Source organism: Tripterygium wilfordii, chromosome 9 (assembly GCF_013401445.1).
Source record: "Tripterygium wilfordii isolate XIE 37 chromosome 9, ASM1340144v1, whole genome shotgun sequence".
NCBI lineage: Eukaryota > Viridiplantae > Streptophyta > Magnoliopsida > Celastrales > Celastraceae > Tripterygium > Tripterygium wilfordii.
In genome coordinates, this window is record NC_052240.1 from 8,198,226 (window position 1) to 8,219,449 (window position 21,224).

Below are 21,224 nucleotides of genomic sequence, written 5' to 3' on the forward strand. Positions count from 1 at the left end.
AACGGACCAATTTGATGCCTTAGGAATGCTCAATTCTTTGCATGGACAAGTTTTTCACGTTTCGTGCAATTTTGAACTTAACTTGGTCTATTGGCTTCTTTACCTAACGAAACATTGTCCAAAAGCTAAACTAGCAAGTTAAGACTTCTAAGAACACTAAATAGAGTATAACGGTCCAATTTGATGCCTTAGGAATGCTCAATTCTTTGCATGGAAAAGTTTTTCACGTTTCGTGCAATTTTGAACTTAACTTGGTCTATCGGCTTCTTTACCTAACGAAACGTTGTCCAACAGCTAAATAGCAAGTTAAGACTTCTAAGAACACTAAATAGAGTATAACGGTCCAATTTTATGCCTTAGGAATGCTCAATTCTATGCATGGACAAGTTTTTCACGTTTTGTCCGATTTTGAACTTAACTTGGTCTATGGGCTTCTTTACCTAACGAAACGTTGTCCAAAAGCTAAAGTAGCAACTTAAAACTTCGTAGAACACTAAATAGAGTATAACGGTCCAATTTGATGCCTTAGGAATGCTCAATTCTATGCATGGACAAGTTTTTCACGTTTTGTCCGATTTTGAACTTAACTTGGTCTATCGGCTTCTTTACCTAACGAAACGTTGTCCAAAAGCTAAACTAGCAAGTTAAAACTTCGTAGAACACTAAATCGAGTATAACGGACCAATTTGATGCCTTAGGAATGCTCAATTCTTTGCATGGACAAGTTTTTCACGTTTCGTGCAATTTTGAACTTAACTTGGTCTATTGGCTTCTTTACCTAACGAAACATTGTCCAAAAGCTAAACTAGCAAGTTAAGACTTCTAAGAACACTAAATAGAGTATAACGGTCCAATTTGATGCCTTAGGAATGCTCAATTCTTTGCATGGAAAAGTTTTTCACGTTTCGTGCAATTTTGAACTTAACTTGGTCTATCGGCTTCTTTACCTAACGAAACGTTGTCCAACAGCTAAATAGCAAGTTAAGACTTCTAAGAACACTAAATAGAGTATAACGGTCCAATTTTATGCCTTAGGAATGCTCAATTCTATGCATGGACAAGTTTTTCACGTTTCGTGCAATTTTGAACTTAACTTGGTTTATTGGCTTCTTTACCTAACGAAACATTGTCCAAAAGCTAAACTAGCAAGTTAAGACTTCTAAGAACACTAAATAGAGTATAACGGTCCAATTTGATGCCTTAGGAATGCTCAATTCTATGCATGGACAAGTTTTTCACGTTTTGTCCGATTTTGAACTTAACTTGGTCTATGGGCTTCTTTACCTAACGAAACGTTGTCCAAAAGCTAAACTAGCAACTTAAAACTTCGTAGAACACTAAATAGAGTATAACGGTCCAATTTGATGCCTTAGGAATGCTCAGTTCTATGTGTAGACAAGTTTTCCTCGTTTGGTGCAATTTTGAGCTTAACTTGGTCTATTGGCTTCTTGACCTAACGAAACATTGTCCAAAAGCTAAACTAGCAAGTTAAGACTTCTAAGAACACTAAATAGAGTATAGCAGTCCAATTTGATGGCTTAGGAATGCTCAATTCTATGCATGGACAAGTTTTTCACGTTTCAAGCAATTTTGAACTTAACTTGGTCTAGTGGCTTCTTTACCTAACGAAACGTTGTCCAAAAGCTAAAATAGCAAGTTAAGACTTCGAAGAACACTAAATATAGTATAACGGTCCAATTTGATGCCTTAGGAATGCTCAATTCTATGCATGGACAAATTTTTCACGTTTCGTGCAATTTTGAACTTAACTTGGTCTATCGGCTTCTTTACCAAACGAAACGTTGTCCAAAAGCTAAACTAGCAAGTTAAAACTTCGTAGAACACTAAATAGAGTATAACGGACCAATTTGATGCCTTAGGAATGCTCAATTCTTTGCATGGACAAGTTTTTCACGTTTCGTGCAATTTTGAACTTAACTTGGTCTATTGGCTTCTTTACCTAACGAAACATTGTCCAAAAGCTAAACTAGCAAGTTAAGACTTCTAAGAACACTAAATAGAGTATAACGGTCCAATTTGATGCCTTAGGAATGCTCAATTCTATGCATGGACAAGTTTTTCACGTTTTGTCCGATTTTGAACTTAACTTGGTCTATGGGCTTCTTTACCTAACGAAACGTTGTCCAAAAGCTAAACTAGCAACTTAAAACTTCGTAGAACACTAAATAGAGTATAACGGTCCAATTTGATGCCTTAGGAATGCTCAGTTCTATGTGTAGACAAGTTTTCCTCGTTTGGTGCAATTTTGAGCTTAACTTGGTCTATTGGCTTCTTGACCTAACGAAACATTGTCCAAAAGCTAAACTAGCAAGTTAAGACTTCTAAGAACACTAAATAGAGTATAGCAGTCCAGTTTGATGGCTTAGGAATGCTCAATTCTATGCATGGACAAGTTTTTCACGTTTCAAGCAATTTTGAACTTAACTTGGTCTAGTGGCTTCTTTACCTAACGAAACGTTGTCCAAAAGCTAAAATAGCAAGTTAAGACTTCTAAGGACACTAAATATAGTATAACGGCCCAATTTCATGCCTTGGAATGCTCAATTCTATGCATGGAAAAGTTTTTCACGTTTCGTGCAATTTTGAACTTAACTTGGTCTATCGGCTTCTTTACCTAACGAAACGTTGTCCAACAGCTAAATAGCAAGTTAAGACTTCTAAGAACACTAAATAGAGTATAACGGTCCAATTTGATGCCTTAGGAATGCTCAATTCTATGCATGGACAAGTTTTTCACGTTTCGTGCAATTTTGAACTTAACTTGGTCTATTGGCTTCTTTACCTAACGAAACATTGTCCAAAAGCTAAACTAGCAAGTTAAGACTTCTAAGAACACTAAATAGAGTATAACGGTCCAATTTGATGCCTTAGGAATGCTCAATTCTATGCATGGACAAGTTTTTCACGTTTTGTCCGATTTTGAACTTAACTTGGTCTATGGGCTTCTTTACCTAACGAAACGTTGTCCAAAAGCTAAACTAGCAACTTAAAACTTCGTAGAACACTAAATAGAGTATAACGGTCCAATTTGATGCCTTAGGAATGCTCAGTTCTATGTGTAGACAAGTTTTCCTCGTTTGGTGCAATTTTGAGCTTAACTTGGTCTATTGGCTTCTTGACCTGACGAAACATTGTCCAAAAGCTAAACTAGCAAGTTAAGACTTCTAAGAACACTAAATAGAGTATAGCAGTCCAGTTTGATGGCTTAGGAATGCTCAATTCTATGCATGGACAAGTTTTTCACGTTTCAAGCAATTTTGAACTTAACTTGGTCTAGTGGCTTCTTTACCTAACGAAACGTTGTCCAAAAGCTAAAATAGCAAGTTAAGACTTCTAAGAACACTAAATATAGTATAACGGCCCAATTTCATGCCTTGGAATGCTCAATTCTATGCATGGAAAAGTTTTTCACGTTTCGTGCAATTTTGAACTTAACTTGGTCTATCGGCTTCTTTACCTAACGAAACGTTGTCCAACAGCTAAATAGCAAGTTAAGACTTCTAAGAACACTAAATAGAGTATAACGGTCCAATTTGATGCCTTAGGAATGCTCAATTCTATGCATGGACAAGTTTTTCACGTTTCGTGCAATTTTGAACTTAACTTGGTCTATTGGCTTCTTTACCTAACGAAACATTGTCCAAAAGCTAAACTAGCAAGTTAAGACTTCTAAGAACACTAAATAGAGTATAACGGTCCAATTTGATGCCTTAGGAATGCTCAATTCTATGCATGGACAAGTTTTTCACGTTTTGTCCGATTTTGAACTTAACTTGGTCTATGGGCTTCTTTACCTAACGAAACGTTGTCCAAAAGCTAAACTAGCAACTTAAAACTTCGTAGAACACTAAATAGAGTATAACGGTCCAATTTGATGCCTTAGGAATGCTCAGTTCTATGTGTAGACAAGTTTTCCTCGTTTGGTGCAATTTTGAGCTTAACTTGGTCTATTGGCTTCTTGACCTAACGAAACATTGTCCAAAAGCTAAACTAGCAAGTTAAGACTTCTAAGAACACTAAATAGAGTATAGCAGTCCAATTTGATGGCTTAGGAATGCTTAATTCTATGCATGGACAAGTTTTTCACGTTTCAAGCAATTTTGAACTTAACTTGGTCTAGTGGCTTCTTTACCTAACGAAACGTTGTCCAAAAGCTAAAATAGCAAGTTAAGACTTCGAAGAACACTAAATATAGTATAACGGTCCAATTTGATGCCTTAGGAATGCTCAATTCTATGCATGGACAAATTTTTCACGTTTCGTGCAATTTTGAACTTAACTTGGTCTATCGGCTTCTTTACCAAACGAAACGTTGTCCAAAAGCTAAACTAGCAAGTTAAAACTTCGTAGAACACTAAATAGAGTATAACGGACCAATTTGATGCCTTAGGAATGCTCAATTCTTTGCATGGACAAGTTTTTCACGTTTCGTGCAATTTTGAACTTAACTTGGTCTATTGGCTTCTTTACCTAACGAAACATTGTCCAAAAGCTAAACTAGCAAGTTAAGACTTCTAAGAACACTAAATAGAGTATAACGGTCCAATTTGATGCCTTAGGAATGCTCAATTCTATGCATGGACAAGTTTTTCACGTTTCGTGCAATTTTGAACTTAACTTGGTCTATTGGCTTCTTTACCTAACGAAACATTGTCCAAAAGCTAAACTAGCAAGTTAAGACTTCTAAGAACACTAAATAGAGTATAACGGTCCAATTTGATGCCTTAGGAATGCTCAATTCTATGCATGGACAAGTTTTTCACGTTTTGTCCGATTTTGAACTTAACTTGGTCTATGGGCTTCTTTACCTAACGAAACGTTGTCCAAAAGCTAAACTAGCAACTTAAAACTTTGTAGAACACTAAATAGAGTATAACGGTCCAATTTGATGCCTTAGGAATGCTCAGTTCTATGTGTAGACAAGTTTCCCTCGTTTGGTGCAATTTTGAGCTTAACTTGGTCTATTGGCTTCTTGACCTAACGAAACATTGTCCAAAAGCTAAACTAGCAAGTTAAGACTTCTAAGAACACTAAATAGAGTATAGCAGTCCAATTTGATGGCTTAGGAATGCTCAATTCTATGCATGGACAAGTTTTTCACTTTTCAAGCAATTTTGAACTTAACTTGGTCTAGTGGCTTCTTTACCTAACGAAACGTTGTCCAAAAGCTAAAATAGCAAGTTAAGACTTCGAAGAACACTAAATATAGTATAACGGTCCAATTTGATGCCTTAGGAATGCTCAATTCTATGCATGGACAAATTTTTCACGTTTCGTGCAATTTTCAACTTAACTTGGTCTATCGGCTTCTTTACCAAACGAAACGTTGTCCAAAAGCTAAACTAGCAAGTTAAAACTTCGTAGAACACTAAATAGAGTATAACGGACCAATTTGATGCCTTAGGAATGCTCAATTCTTTGCATGGACAAGTTTTTCACGTTTCGTGCAATTTTGAACTTAACTTGGTCTATTGGCTTCTTTACCTAACGAAACATTGTCCAAAAGCTAAACTAGCAAGTTAAGACTTCTAAGAACACTAAATAGAGTATAACGGTCCAATTTGATGCCTTAGGAATGCTCAATTCTATGCATGGACAAGTTTTTCACGTTTCGTGCAATTTTGAACTTAACTTGGTCTATTGGCTTCTTTACCTAACGAAACATTGTCCAAAAGCTAAACTAGCAAGTTAAGACTTCTAAGAACACTAAATAGAGTATAACGGTCCAATTTGATGCCTTAGGAATGCTCAATTCTATGCATGGACAAGTTTTTCACGTTTCGTGCAATTTTGAACTTAACTTGGTCTATTGGCTTCTTTACCTAACGAAACATTGTCCAAAAGCTAAACTAGCAAGTTAAGACTTCTAAGAACACTAAATAGAGTATAACGGTCCAATTTGATGCCTTAGGAATGCTCAATTCTATGCATGGACAAGTTTTTCACGTTTTGTCCGATTTTGAACTTAACTTGGTCTATGGGCTTCTTTACCTAACGAAACGTTGTCCAAAAGCTAAACTAGCAACTTAAAACTTCGTAGAACACTAAATAGAGTATAACGGTCCAATTTGATGCCTTAGGAATGCTCAGTTCTATGTGTAGACAAGTTTTCCTCGTTTGGTGCAATTTTGAGCTTAACTTGGTCTATTGGCTTCTTGACCTAACGAAACATTGTCCAAAAGCTAAACTAGCAAGTTAAGACTTCTAAGAACACTAAATAGAGTATAGCAGTCCAATTTGATGGCTTAGGAATGCTCAATTCTATGCATGGACAAGTTTTTCACGTTTCAAGCAATTTTGAACTTAACTTGGTCTAGTGGCTTCTTTACCTAACGAAACGTTGTCCAAAAGCTAAAATAGCAAGTTAAGACTTCTAAGAACACTAAATATAGTATAACGGTCCAATTTCATGCCTTGGAATGCTCAATTCTATGCATGGAAAAGTTTTTCACGTTTCGTGCAATTTTGAACTTAACTTGGTCTATCGGCTTCTTTACCTAACGAAACGTTGTCCAACAGCTAAATAGCAAGTTAAGACTTCTAAGAACACTAAATAGAGTATAACGGTCCAATTTGATGCCTTAGGAATGCTCAATTCCATGCATGGACAAGTTTTTCACGTTTCGTGCAATTTTGAACTTAACTTGGTCTATTGGCTTCTTTACCTAACGAAACATTGTCCAAAAGCTAAACTAGCAAGTTAAGACTTCTAAGAACACTAAATAGAGTATAACGGTCCAATTTGATGCCTTAGGAATGCTCAATTCTATGCATGGACAAGTTTTTCACGTTTTGTCCGATTTTGAACTTAACTTGGTCTATGGGCTTCTTTACCTAACGAAACGTTGTCCAAAAGCTAAACTAGCAACTTAAAACTTCGTAGAACACTAAATAGAGTATAACGGTCCAATTTGATGCCTTAGGAATGCTCAGTTCTATGTGTAGACAAGTTTTCCTCGTTTGGTGCAATTTTGAGCTTAACTTGGTCTATTGGCTTCTTGACCTAACGAAACATTGTCCAAAAGCTAAACTAGCAAGTTAAGACTTCTAAGAACACTAAATAGAGTATAGCAGTCCAATTTGATGGCTTAGGAATGCTTAATTCTATGCATGGACAAGTTTTTCACGTTTCAAGCAATTTTGAACTTAACTTGGTCTAGTGGCTTCTTTACCTAACGAAACGTTGTCCAAAAGCTAAAATAGCAAGTTAAGACTTCGAAGAACACTAAATATAGTATAACGGTCCAATTTGATGCCTTAGGAATGCTCAATTCTATGCATGGACAAATTTTTCACGTTTCGTGCAATTTTGAACTTAACTTGGTCTATCGGCTTCTTTACCAAACGAAACGTTGTCCAAAAGCTAAACTAGCAAGTTAAAACTTCGTAGAACACTAAATAGAGTATAACGGACCAATTTGATGCCTTAGGAATGCTCAATTCTTTGCATGGACAAGTTTTTCACGTTTCGTGCAATTTTGAACTTAACTTGGTCTATTGGCTTCTTTACCTAACGAAACATTGTCCAAAAGCTAAACTAGCAAGTTAAGACTTCTAAGAACACTAAATAGAGTATAACGGTCCAATTTGATGCCTTAGGAATGCTCAATTCTATGCATGGACAAGTTTTTCACGTTTCGTGCAATTTTGAACTTAACTTGGTCTATTGGCTTCTTTACCTAACGAAACATTGTCCAAAAGCTAAACTAGCAAGTTAAGACTTCTAAGAACACTAAATAGAGTATAACGGTCCAATTTGATGCCTTAGGAATGCTCAATTCTATGCATGGACAAGTTTTTCACGTTTTGTCCGATTTTGAACTTAACTTGGTCTATGGGCTTCTTTACCTAACGAAACGTTGTCCAAAAGCTAAACTAGCAACTTAAAACTTTGTAGAACACTAAATAGAGTATAACGGTCCAATTTGATGCCTTAGGAATGCTCAGTTCTATGTGTAGACAAGTTTTCCTCGTTTGGTGCAATTTTGAGCTTAACTTGGTCTATTGGCTTCTTGACCTAACGAAACATTGTCCAAAAGCTAAACTAGCAAGTTAAGACTTCTAAGAACACTAAATAGAGTATAGCAGTCCAATTTGATGGCTTAGGAATGCTCAATTCTATGCATGGACAAGTTTTTCACGTTTCAAGCAATTTTGAACTTAACTTGGTCTAGTGGCTTCTTTACCTAACGAAACGTTGTCCAAAAGCTAAAATAGCAAGTTAAGACTTCGAAGAACACTAAATATAGTATAACGGTCCAATTTGATGCCTTAGGAATGCTCAATTCTATGCATGGACAAATTTTTCACGTTTCGTGCAATTTTGAACTTAACTTGGTCTATCGGCTTCTTTACCAAACGAAACGTTGTCCAAAAGCTAAACTAGCAAGTTAAAACTTCGTAGAACACTAAATAGAGTATAACGGACCAATTTGATGCCTTAGGAATGCTCAATTCTTTGCATGGACAAGTTTTTCACGTTTCGTGCAATTTTGAACTTAACTTGGTCTATTGGCTTCTTTACCTAACGAAACATTGTCCAAAAGCTAAACTAGCAAGTTAAGACTTCTAAGAACACTAAATAGAGTATAACGGTCCAATTTGATGCCTTAGGAATGCTCAATTCTATGCATGGACAAGTTTTTCACGTTTTGTCCGATTTTGAACTTAACTTGGTCTATGGGCTTCTTTACCTAACGAAACGTTGTCCAAAAGCTAAACTAGCAAGTTAAAACTTCGTAGAACACTAAATAGAGTATAACGGACCAATTTGATGCCTTAGGAATGCTCAATTCTTTGCATGGACAAGTTTTTCACGTTTCGTGCAATTTTGAACTTAACTTGGTCTATTGGCTTCTTTACCTAACGAAACATTGTCCAAAAGCTAAACTAGCAAGTTAAGACTTCTAAGAACACTAAATAGAGTATAACGGTCCAATTTGATGCCTTAGGAATGCTCAATTCTATGCATGGACAAGTTTTTCACGTTTCAAGCAATTTTGAACTTAACTTGGTCTAGTGGCTTCTTTACCTAACGAAACGTTGTCCAAAAGCTAAAATAGCAAGTTAAGACTTCTAAGAACACTAAATATAGTATAACGGTCCAATTTCATGCCTTGGAATGCTCAATTCTATGCATGGAAAAGTTTTTCACGTTTCGTGCAATTTTGAACTTAACTTGGTCTATCGGCTTCTTTACCTAACGAAACGTTGTCCAACAGCTAAATAGCAAGTTAAGACTTCTAAGAACACTAAATAGAGTATAACGGTCCAATTTGATGCCTTAGGAATGCTCAATTCTATGCATGGACAAGTTTTTCACGTTTCGTGCAATTTTGAACTTAACTTGGTCTATTGGCTTCTTTACCTAACGAAACATTGTCCAAAAGCTAAACTAGCAAGTTAAGACTTCTAAGAACACTAAATAGAGTATAACGGTCCAATTTGATGCCTTAGGAATGCTCAATTCTATGCATGGACAAGTTTTTCACGTTTTGTCCGATTTTGAACTTAACTTGGTCTATGGGCTTCTTTACCTAACGAAACGTTGTCCAAAAGCTAAACTAGCAACTTAAAACTTCGTAGAACACTAAATAGAGTATAACGGTCCAATTTGATGCCTTAGGAATGCTCAGTTCTATGTGTAGACAAGTTTTCCTCGTTTGGTGCAATTTTGAGCTTAACTTGGTCTATTGGCTTCTTGACCTAACGAAACATTGTCCAAAAGCTAAATTAGCAAGTTAAGACTTCTAAGAACACTAAATAGAGTATAGCAGTCCAATTTGATGGCTTAGGAATGCTCAATTCTATGCATGGACAAGTTTTTCACGTTTCAAGCAATTTTGAACTTAATTTGGTCTAGTGGCTTCTTTACCTAACGAAACGTTGTCCAAAAGCTAAAATAGCAAGTTAAGACTTCGAAGAACACTAAATATAGTATAACGGTCCAATTTGATGCCTTAGGAATGCTCAATTCTATGCATGGACAAATTTTTCACGTTTCGTGCAATTTTGAACTTAACTTGGTCTATCGGCTTCTTTACCAAACGAAACGTTGTCCAAAAGCTAAACTAGCAAGTTAAAACTTCGTAGAACACTAAATAGAGTATAACGGACCAATTTGATGCCTTAGGAATGCTCAATTCTTTGCATGGACAAGTTTTTCACGTTTCGTGCAATTTTGAACTTAACTTGGTCTATTGGCTTCTTTACCTAACGAAACATTGTCCAAAAGCTAAACTAGCAAGTTAAGACTTCAAAGAACACTAAATAGAGTATAACGGTCCAATTTGATGCCTTAGGAATGCTCAATTCTATGCATGGACAAGTTTTTCACGTTTCGTGCAATTTTGAACTTAACTTGGTCTATTGGCTTCTTTACCTAACGAAACATTGTCCAAAAGCTAAACTAGCAAGTTAAGACTTCTAAGAACACTAAATAGAGTATAACGGTCCAATTTGATGCCTTAGGAATGCTCAATTCTATGCATGGACAAGTTTTTCACGTTTTGTCCGATTTTGAACTTAACTTGGTCTATGGGCTTCTTTACCTAACGAAACGTTGTCCAAAAGCTAAACTAGCAACTTAAAACTTCGTAGAACACTAAATAGAGTATAACGGTCCAATTTGATGCCTTAGGAATGCTCAGTTCTATGTGTAGACAAGTTTTCCTCGTTTGGTGCAATTTTGAGCTTAACTTGGTCTATTGGCTTCTTGACCTAACGAAACATTGTCCAAAAGCTAAACTAGCAAGTTAAGACTTCTAAGAACACTAAATAGAGTATAGCAGTCCAATTTGATGGCTTAGGAATGCTCAATTCTATGCATGGACAAGTTTTTCACGTTTCAAGCAATTTTGAACTTAACTTGGTCTAGTGGCTTCTTTACCTAACGAAACGTTGTCCAAAAGCTAAAATAGCAAGTTAAGACTTCGAAGAACACTAAATATAGTATAACGGTCCAATTTGATGCCTTAGGAATGCTCAATTCTATGCATGGACAAATTTTTCACGTTTCGTGCAATTTTGAACTTAACTTGGTCTATCGGCTTCTTTACCAAACGAAACGTTGTCCAAAAGCTAAACTAGCAAGTTAAAACTTCGTAGAACACTAAATAGAGTATAACGGACCAATTTGATGCCTTAGGAATGCTCAATTCTTTGCATGGACAAGTTTTTCACGTTTCGTGCAATTTTGAACTTAACTTGGTCTATTGGCTTCTTTACCTAACGAAACATTGTCCAAAAGCTAAACTAGCAAGTTAAGACTTCTAAGAACACTAAATAGAGTATAACGGTCCAATTTGATGCCTTAGGAATGCTCAATTCTATGCATGGACAAGTTTTTCACGTTTTGTCCGATTTTGAACTTAACTTGGTCTATGGGCTTCTTTACCTAACGAAACGTTGTCCAAAAGCTAAACTAGCAACTTAAAACTTCGTAGAACACTAAATAGAGTATAACGGTCCAATTTGATGCCTTAGGAATGCTCAGTTCTATGTGTAGACAAGTTTTCCTCGTTTGGTGCAATTTTGAGCTTAACTTGGTCTATTGGCTTCTTGACCTAACGAAACATTGTCCAAAAGCTAAACTAGCAAGTTAAGACTTCTAAGAACACTAAATAGAGTATAGCAGTCCAATTTGATGGCTTAGGAATGCTCAATTCTATGCATGGACAAGTTTTTCACGTTTCAAGCAATTTTGAACTTAACTTGGTCTAGTGGCTTCTTTACCTAACGAAACGTTGTCCAAAAGCTAAAATAGCAAGTTAAGACTTCTAAGAACACTAAATATAGTATAACGGTCCAATTTCATGCCTTGGAATGCTCAATTCTATGCATGGAAAAGTTTTTCACGTTTCGTGCAATTTTGAACTTAACTTGGTCTATCGGCTTCTTTACCTAACGAAACGTTGTCCAACAGCTAAATAGCAAGTTAAGACTTCTAAGAACACTAAATAGAGTATAACGGTCCAATTTGATGCCTTAGGAATGCTCAATTCTATGCATGGACAAGTTTTTCACGTTTCGTGCAATTTTGAACTTAACTTGGTCTATTGGCTTCTTTACCTAACGAAACATTGTCCAAAAGCTAAACTAGCAAGTTAAGACTTCTAAGAACACTAAATAGAGTATAACGGTCCAATTTGATGCCTTAGGAATGCTCAATTCTATGCATGGACAAGTTTTTCACGTTTTGTCCGATTTTAAGAGGTAATCTTGGCATGAGAATGAGTCCTTGATATGTGTATGAAATTTATACATTGTTTATATTGAACACCTTTTGGATGCATTTACAAAATAAAGGGGGAGAAATATACTTTGAACTTTAAAGTTTGGTATGCATAGGTTAAGGGGGAGGAACTTGAATGTCATATTGTATAAACCTTGCCTATTGATACTTTACTTGTCTTGAATTGCAATTCCCTTGTGTTTATTGAAACATATGCTTATAGGAAGTTTATTTGTGTGAAGCATAATGTGAGGGGGAGAGTTTCTCATGTGAATTAAAGAAAATAGCTCAAAGTTACATAAGTTATTTTGTAATCATCAAAAGGGGGAGAATGTTGAATATATGTTTGAGTGATTACAACGGCATGTTTTGATTGAACTTTGATCTATTGATTGTATTGAGAAACCTAGGTGCATATGCCTACTTGATTAGTTTAGGAATTCAAGACTTATATTAAACTAGTTCAATTGTGCTTATTTGATGATTTGATTATTGAACTAACATGAACTAATTGCAAGAAATCCTAAAAGGGTTTACATAGCATGTCTTGAGTTTAATTGTGTGTAGGATGATCAAGTTGGCCATGTATCAACATGGTGACCTTAACCGAACTGTAATGAAGACTTAATCAGTGTCAAACATGATTAAGAAAGTCAATTTCGTGGTCAACATAATCAAGTTTTTGCCAAAGATGTCTTGAAGCTTATTTGGGATCAGTTGAAGTAAAATTAACTTTCTAGTCAAAGTCAGAATCGACGGACGTGACGTGGCAGCTGACATGGCATTGTTGACACGGCATTAATGACATGGCATTGATGACATGGCAAAGAAGACAAGTTAACCATAGTTACATCTTAACTAGAAGACTTGGAGCCAAAAAGAGAAGAGAAGGAAAAGTTAATTTGAAAGGAGGAGACAAGAGGTACAACAAGTCTTATGACAAGTTTTTCTCTTCACATGTGTGGGAAGCTTTATTTCAAAACCATTTCTATTTCCCACCAAGACACTCCACATCCAATGGATCATATTCTCTCTACATCAAAATCACATTTTAATCCAATGGCCAAAGATTCAAGCTTTATTCTTATCTCTCCTACTTTACATCCTATGGCCAAAATTGAATCTTCATTTGATCCAAAGGCCATCATTTATTCCACCTAAGAGACAAACTTTTCTCAAGTCAATTGTTGTATCTTTCAAGATGCATCTAAAGTCTATATCCATCCAAAAGCCATGATTTACTCCACCTAAAAGACAAACTTTTCTCAAGTCAATTGTTGTATCTTCCAAGATGCCTCCAAAGTCTATATCCATCCAAAAGCCATGATTTACTCCACCTAAAGGACAAATCTTTCTTTAAAGTCAATTAGTGTGTCTCTAACGTCTATATTCATCTAAAGGCCATGATTTCATCCTTTAAATCCAATGGCTGAAATTTCAAGAGACCATCACTTCATTTTTACTATAAAGCAAACACTAGTTTCTTGGCTCTACACACTTGGCCGAAAATTACACACTCTCTCTAGTGTTCTTCATCTTCTAAGCTTTCATTCTTTCACTCATTCATTTCTTGATTACATACTTGATTTTGAAGAGAGATCACACACACTAGCCAAGTAAAGCTTTATTGTTACTCTTGAGCCTTTCTTACCAGATTCTTATCATTTCCTCAAGAGTCATTCTACTTGATTGAGCAATCTGATTTCCAGCACCTATAAGGCTTCATTCTATATCTCCATTTCACCATTCAAGCCTTATCACAACTGATTTTTGTTGGTTGATACACTACTCAAAATTTCACATACCCTAGCAACCAAAAAAAATCTCAAATCTGAGTTTTGTGCTTACCATTCCCATTCCAGCTTTTCAAGAGCTTCATTTGAGCCTTAGACACTTACAAATCCAGCTACTAAAGAGCCAGCCTTTGAGCCTAAACTTATCTCATACCCGGCTATTCTTAGAGCCATTTTTGAGCTTGTATTTTGTTGATTAAGTTAGTGTGGTGAGCTACAAACCACACGGTGTGTAGAGTTTGGTGTGGTGAGCTATAAACCACACGGTGTGTAAAGTTTGGTGTTTGAGCTACAAAAACACTGGTTGTATGAGTTCCGCTTGACTCGGTTGAACAAGCTATAGTGGAGTGTTTGAAATTCCCAAGTGGGACCTGGGGAGTGGAGTAGGCTTGGGTTAAGCCGAACCACTATAAATCTCTTGCCTCTTTTACTTTCCAGCAATTTCAATTAGCATTGCATTCTCATATCATACGTACTTGAAATTGGATATTTAGGTTGCTAGATTCAAGTTTGTTTAAATTGATTGTTCTCCTTGACTCATATACATATACACTAGAATTTAATTTGGTATTTAGCTTCCGCTTAGGGTGAAATTTGATATAATTCATTGAAACCGAAAAAGGAGTGACCTAGTCTAAATTTGACTAAGGACACAATTCACCCCCCCTCTTGTGGTGCCATACATCCTAACAATTTGATGCCTTAGGAATGCTCAATTCTATGCATGGACAAGTTTTTCACGTTTTCTCCGATTTTGAACTTAACTTGGTCTATGGGCTTCTTTACCTAACGAAACGTTGTCCAAAAGCTAAACTAGCAACTTAAAACTTCGTAGAACACTAAATAGAGTATAACGGTCCAATTTGATGCCTTAGGAATGCTCAGTTCTATGTGTAGACAAGTTTTCCTCGTTTGGTGCAATTTTGAGCTTAACTTGGTCTATTGGCTTCTTGACCTAACGAAACATTGTCCAAAAGCTAAACTAGCAAGTTAAGACTTCTAAGAACACTAAATAGAGTATAGCAGTCCAATTTGATGGCTTAGGAATGCTCAATTCTATGCATGGACAAGTTTTTCACGTTTCAAGCAATTTTGAACTTAACTTGGTCTAGTGGCTTCTTTACCTAACGAAACGTTGTCCAAAAGCTAAAATAGCAAGTTAAGACTTCGAAGAACACTAAATATAGTATAACGGTCCAATTTGATGCCTTAGGAATGCTCAATTCTATGCATGGACAAATTTTTCACGTTTCGTGCAATTTTGAACTTAACTTGATCTATCGGCTTCTTTACCAAACGAAACGTTGTCCAAAAGCTAAACTAGCAAGTTAAAACTTCGTAGAACACTAAATAGAGTATAACGGACCAATTTGATGCCTTAGGAATGCTCAATTCTTTGCATGGACAAGTTTTTCACGTTTCGTGCAATTTTGAACTTAACTTGGTCTATTGGCTTCTTTACCTAACGAAACATTGTCCAAAAGCTAAACTAGCAAGTTAAGACTTCTAAGAACACTAAATAGAGTATAACGGTCCAATTTGATGCCTTAGGAATGCTTAATTCTATGCATGGACAAGTTTTTCACGTTTTGTCCGATTTTGAACTTAACTTGGTCTATGGGCTTCTTTACCTAACGAAACGTTGTCCAAAAGCTAAAGTAGCAACTTAAAACTTCGTAGAACACTAAATAGAGTATAACGGTCCAATTTGATGCCTTAGGAATGCTCAGTTCTATGTGTAGACAAGTTTTCCTCGTTTGGTGCAATTTTGAGCTTAACTTGGTCTATTGGCTTCTTGACCTAACGAAACATTGTCCAAAAGCTAAACTAGCAAGTTAAGACTTCTAAAAACACTAAATAGAGTCTAGCAGTCCAATTTGATGCCTTAGGAATGCTCAATTCTATGCATGGACAAGTTTTTCACGTTTCAAGCAATTTTGAACTTAACTTGGTCTATTGGCTTCTTTACCTAACGAAACGTTGTCCAAAAGCTAAAATAGAAAGTTAAGACTTCTAAGAACACTAAATATAGTATAACGGTCCAATTTCATGGCTTGGAATGCTCAATTCTATGCATGGAAAAGTCTTTCACGTTTCGTGCAATTTTGAACTTAACTTGGTCTATCGGCTTCTTTACCTAACGAAACGTTGTCCAACAGCTAAATAGCAAGTTAAGACTTCTAAGAACACTAAATAGAGTATAACGGTCCAATTTGATGCCTTAGGAATGCTTAATTCTATACATAGACAAGTTTTTCACCTTTCGTGCAATTTTGAACTTAACTTAATCTATTGGCTTCTTTACCTAATGAAACGTTTTCCGAAAGCTAAACTAGCAAGTTAAGACTTCTAAGAACACTAAATAGAGTATAACGGTCCAATTCGATGCCTTAGGAATGCTCAATTCTATGCATAGACAAGTTTTTCACGTTTCGTGCAATTTTGAACTTAACTTGGTCTACTGGCTTCTTTACCTAACGAAACGTTGTCCAAAAGCTAAAATAGCAAGTTAAGACTTCGAAGAACACTAAATATAGTATAACGGTCCAATTTGATGCCTTAGGAATGCTCAATTCTATGCATGGACAAATTTTTCACGTTTCGTGCAATTTTGAACTTAACTTGGTCCATCGGCTTCTTTACCAAACGAAACGTTGTCCAAAAGCTAAACTAGCAAGTTAAAACTTCGTAGAACACTAAATAGAGTATAACGGACCAATTTGATGCCTTAGGAATGCTCAATTCTTTGCATGGACAAGTTTTTCACGTTTCGTGCAATTTTGAACTTAACTTGGTCTATTGGCTTCTTTACCTAACGAAACATTGTCCAAAAGCTAAACTAGCAAGTTAAGACTTCTAAGAACACTAAATAGAGTATAACGGTCCAATTTGATGCCTTAGGAATGCTTAATTCTATGCATGGACAAGTTTTTCACGTTTTGTCCGATTTTGAACTTAACTTGGTCTATGGGCTTCTTTACCTAACGAAACGTTGTCCAAAAGCTAAAGTAGCAACTTAAAACTTCGTAGAACACTAAATAGAGTATAACGGTCCAATTTGATGCCTTAGGAATGCTCAGTTCTATGTGTAGACAAGTTTTCCTCGTTTGGTGCAATTTTGAGCTTAACTTGGTCTATTGGCTTCTTGACCTAACGAAACATTGTCCAAAAGCTAAACTAGCAAGTTAAGACTTCTAAAAACACTAAATAGAGTCTAGCAGTCCAATTTGATGCCTTAGGAATGCTCAATTCTATGCATGGACAAGTTTTTCACGTTTCAAGCAATTTTGAACTTAACTTGGTCTATTGGCTTCTTTACCTAACGAAACGTTGTCCAAAAGCTAAAATAGAAAGTTAAGACTTCTAAGAACACTAAATATAGTATAACGGTCCAATTTCATGGCTTGGAATGCTCAATTCTATGCATGGAAAAGTTTTTCACGTTTCGTGCAATTTTGAACTTAACTTGGTCTATCGGCTTCTTTACCTAACGAAACGTTGTCCAACAGCTAAATAGCAAGTTAAGACTTCTAAGAACACTAAATAGAGTATAACGGTCAAATTTGATGCCTTAGGAATGCTTAATTCTATACATAGACAAGTTTTTCACCTTTCGTGCAATTTTGAACTTAACTTGGTCTATTGGCTTCTTTACCTAATGAAACGTTTTCCGAAAGCTAAACTAGCAAGTTAAGACTTCTAAGAACACTAAATAGAGTATAACGGTCCAATTCGATGCCTTAGGAATGCTCAATTCTATGCATAGACAAGTTTTTCACGTTTCGTGCAATTTTGAACTTAACTTGGTCTATGGGCTTCTTTACCTAATGAAACGTTGTCTGAAAGCTAAAATGGCAAGTTAAGACTTCTAAGAACACTAAATAGAGTATAACGGTCCAATTCGATGCCTTAGGAATGCTCAATTCTATGCATGGACAAGTTTTTCACGTTTCGTGCAATTTTGAACTTAACTTCGTCTACTGGCTTCTTTACCTAACGAAACGTTGTCCAAAAGCTAAAATAGCAAGTTAAGACTTCGAAGAACACTAAATATAGTATAACGGTCCAATTTGATGCCTTAGGAATGCTCAATTCTATGCATGGACAAGTTTTTCACGTTTCGTGCAATTTTGAACTTAACTTGGTCTATCGGCTTCTTTACCTAACGAAACGTTGTCCAAAAGCTAAACTAGCAAGTTAAAACTTCGTAGAACACTAAATAGAGTATAACGGACCAATTTGATGCCTTAGGAATGCTCAATTCTTTGCATGGACAAGTTTTTCACGTTTCGTGCAATTTTGAACTTAACTTGGTCTATTGGCTTCTTTACCTAACGTAACATTGTCCAAAAGCTAAACTAGCAAGTTAAGACTTCTAAGAACACTAAATAGAGTATAACGGTCCAATTTGATGCCTTAGGAATGCTCAATTCTATGCATGGACAAGTTTTTCACGTTTTGTCCGATTTTGAACTTAACTTGGTCTATGGGCTTCTTTACCTAACGAAACGTTGTCCAAAAGCTAAACTAGCAACTTAAAACTTCGTAGAACACTAAATAGAGTATAACGGTCCAATTTGATGCCTTAGGAATGCTCAGTTCTATGTGTAGACAAGTTTTCCTCGTTTGGTGCAATTTTGAGCTTAACTTGGTCTATTGGCTTCTTGACCTAACGAAACATTGTCCAAAAGCTAAACTAGCAAGTTAAGACTTCTAAGAACACTAAATAGAGTATAGCAGTCCAATTTGATGGCTTAGGAATGCTCAATTCTATGCATGGACAAGTTTTTCACGTTTCAAGCAATTTTGAACTTAACTTGGTCTAGTGGCTTCTTTACCTAACGAAACGTTGTCCAAAAGCTAAAATAGCAAGTTAAGACTTCTAAGAACACTAAATATAGTATAACGGTCCAATTTCATGCCTTGGAATGCTCAATTCTATGCATGGAAAAGTTTTTCACGTTTCGTGCAATTTTGAACTTAACTTGGTCTATCGGCTTCTTTACCTAACGAAACGTTGTCCAAAAGCTAAAGTAGCAACTTAAAACTTTGTAGAACACTAAATAGAGTATAACGGTCCAATTTGATGCCTTAGGAATGCTCAGTTCTATGTGTAGACAAGTTTTCCTCGTTTGGTGCAATTTTGAGCTTAACTTGGTCTATTGGCTTCTTGACCTAACGAAACATTGTCCAAAAGCTAAACTAGCAAGTTAAGACTTCTAAAAACACTAAATAGAGTCTAGCAGTCCAATTTGATGCCTTAGGAATGCTCAATTCTATGCATGGACAAGTTTTTCACGTTTCAAGCAATTTTGAACTTAACTTGGTCTATTGGCTTCTTTACCTAACGAAACATTGTCCAAAAGCTAAAATAGAAAGTTAAGACTTCTAAGAACACTAAATATAGTATAACGGTCCAATTTCATGGCTAGGAATGCTCAATTCTATGCATGGAAAAGTTTTTCACGTTTCGTGCAATTTTGAACTTAACTTGGTCTATCGGCTTCTTTACCTAACGAAACGTTGTCCAACAGCTAAATAGCAAGTTAAGACTTCTAAGAACACTAAATAGAGTATAACGGTCCAATTTGATGCCTTAGGAATGCTTAATTCTATACATAGACAAGTTTTTCACCTTTCGTGCAATTTTGAACTTAACTTGGTCTATTGGCTTCTTTACCTAATGAAACGTTTTCCGAAAGCTAAACTAGCAAGTTAAGACTTCTAAGAACACTAAATAGAGTATAACGGTCCAATTCGATGCCTTAGGAATGCTCAATTCTATGCATAGACAAGTTTTCACGTTTCGTGTAATTTTGAACTTAACTTGGTCTATGGGCTTCTTTACCTAATGAAACGTTGTCTGAAAGCTAAAATGGCAAGTTAAGACTTCTAAGAACACTAAATAGAGTATAACGGTCCAATTAGATGCCTTAGGAATGCTCAATTCTATGCATGGACAAGTTTTTCACGTTTCGTGCAATTTTGAACTTAACTTCGTCTACTGGCTTCTTTACCTAACGAAACGTTGTCCAAAAGCTAAAATAGCAAGTTAAGACTTCGAAGAACACTAAATATAGTATAACGGTCCAATTTGATGCCTTAGGAATGCTCAATTCTATGCATGGACAAGTTTTTCACGTTTCGTGCAATTTTGAACTTAACTTGGTCTATCGGCTTCTTTACCTAACGAAACGTTGTCCAAAAGCTAAACTAGCAAGTTAAAACTTCGTAGAACACTAAATAGAGTATAACGGACCAATTTGATGCCTTAGGAATGCTCAATTCTTTGCATGGACAAGTTTTTCACGTTTCGTGCAATTTTGAACTTAACTTGGTCTATTGGCTTCTTTACCTAACGTAACATTGTCCAAAAGCTAAACTAGCAAGTTAAGACTTCTAAGAACACTAAATAGAGTATAACGGTCCAATTTGATGCCTTAGGAATGCTCAATTCTATGCATGGACAAGTTTTTCACGTTTTGTCCGATTTTGAACTTAACTTGGTCTATGGGCTTCTTTACCTAACGAAACGTTGTCCAAAAGCTAAACTAGCAACTTAAAACTTCGTAGAACACTAAATAGAGTATAACGGTCCAATTTGATGCCTTAGGAATGCTCAGTTCTATGTGTAGACAAGTTTTCCTCGTTTGGTGCAATTTTGAGCTTAACTTGGTCTATTGGCTTCTTGACCTAACGAAACATTGTCCAAAAGCTAAACTAGCAAGTTAAGACTTCTAAGAACACTAAATAGAGTATAGCAGTCCAATTTGATGGCTTAGGAATGCTCAATTCTATGCATGGACAAGTTTTTCACGTTTCAAGCAATTTTGAACTTAACTTGGTCTAGTGGCTTCTTTACCTAACGAAACGTTGTCCAAAAGCTAAAATAGCAAGTTAAGACTTCTAAGAACACTAAATATAGTATAACGGTCCAATTTCATGCCTTGGAATGCTCAATTCTATGCATGGAAAAGTTTTTCACGTTTCGTGCAATTTTGAACTTAACTTGGTCTATCGGCTTCTTTACCTAACGAAACGTTGTCCAAAAGCTAAAGTAGCAACTTAAAACTTTGTAGAACACTAAATAGAGTATAACGGTCCAATTTGATGCCTTAGGAATGCTCAGTTCTATGTGTAGACAAGTTTTCCTCGTTTGGTGCAATTTTGAGCTTAAC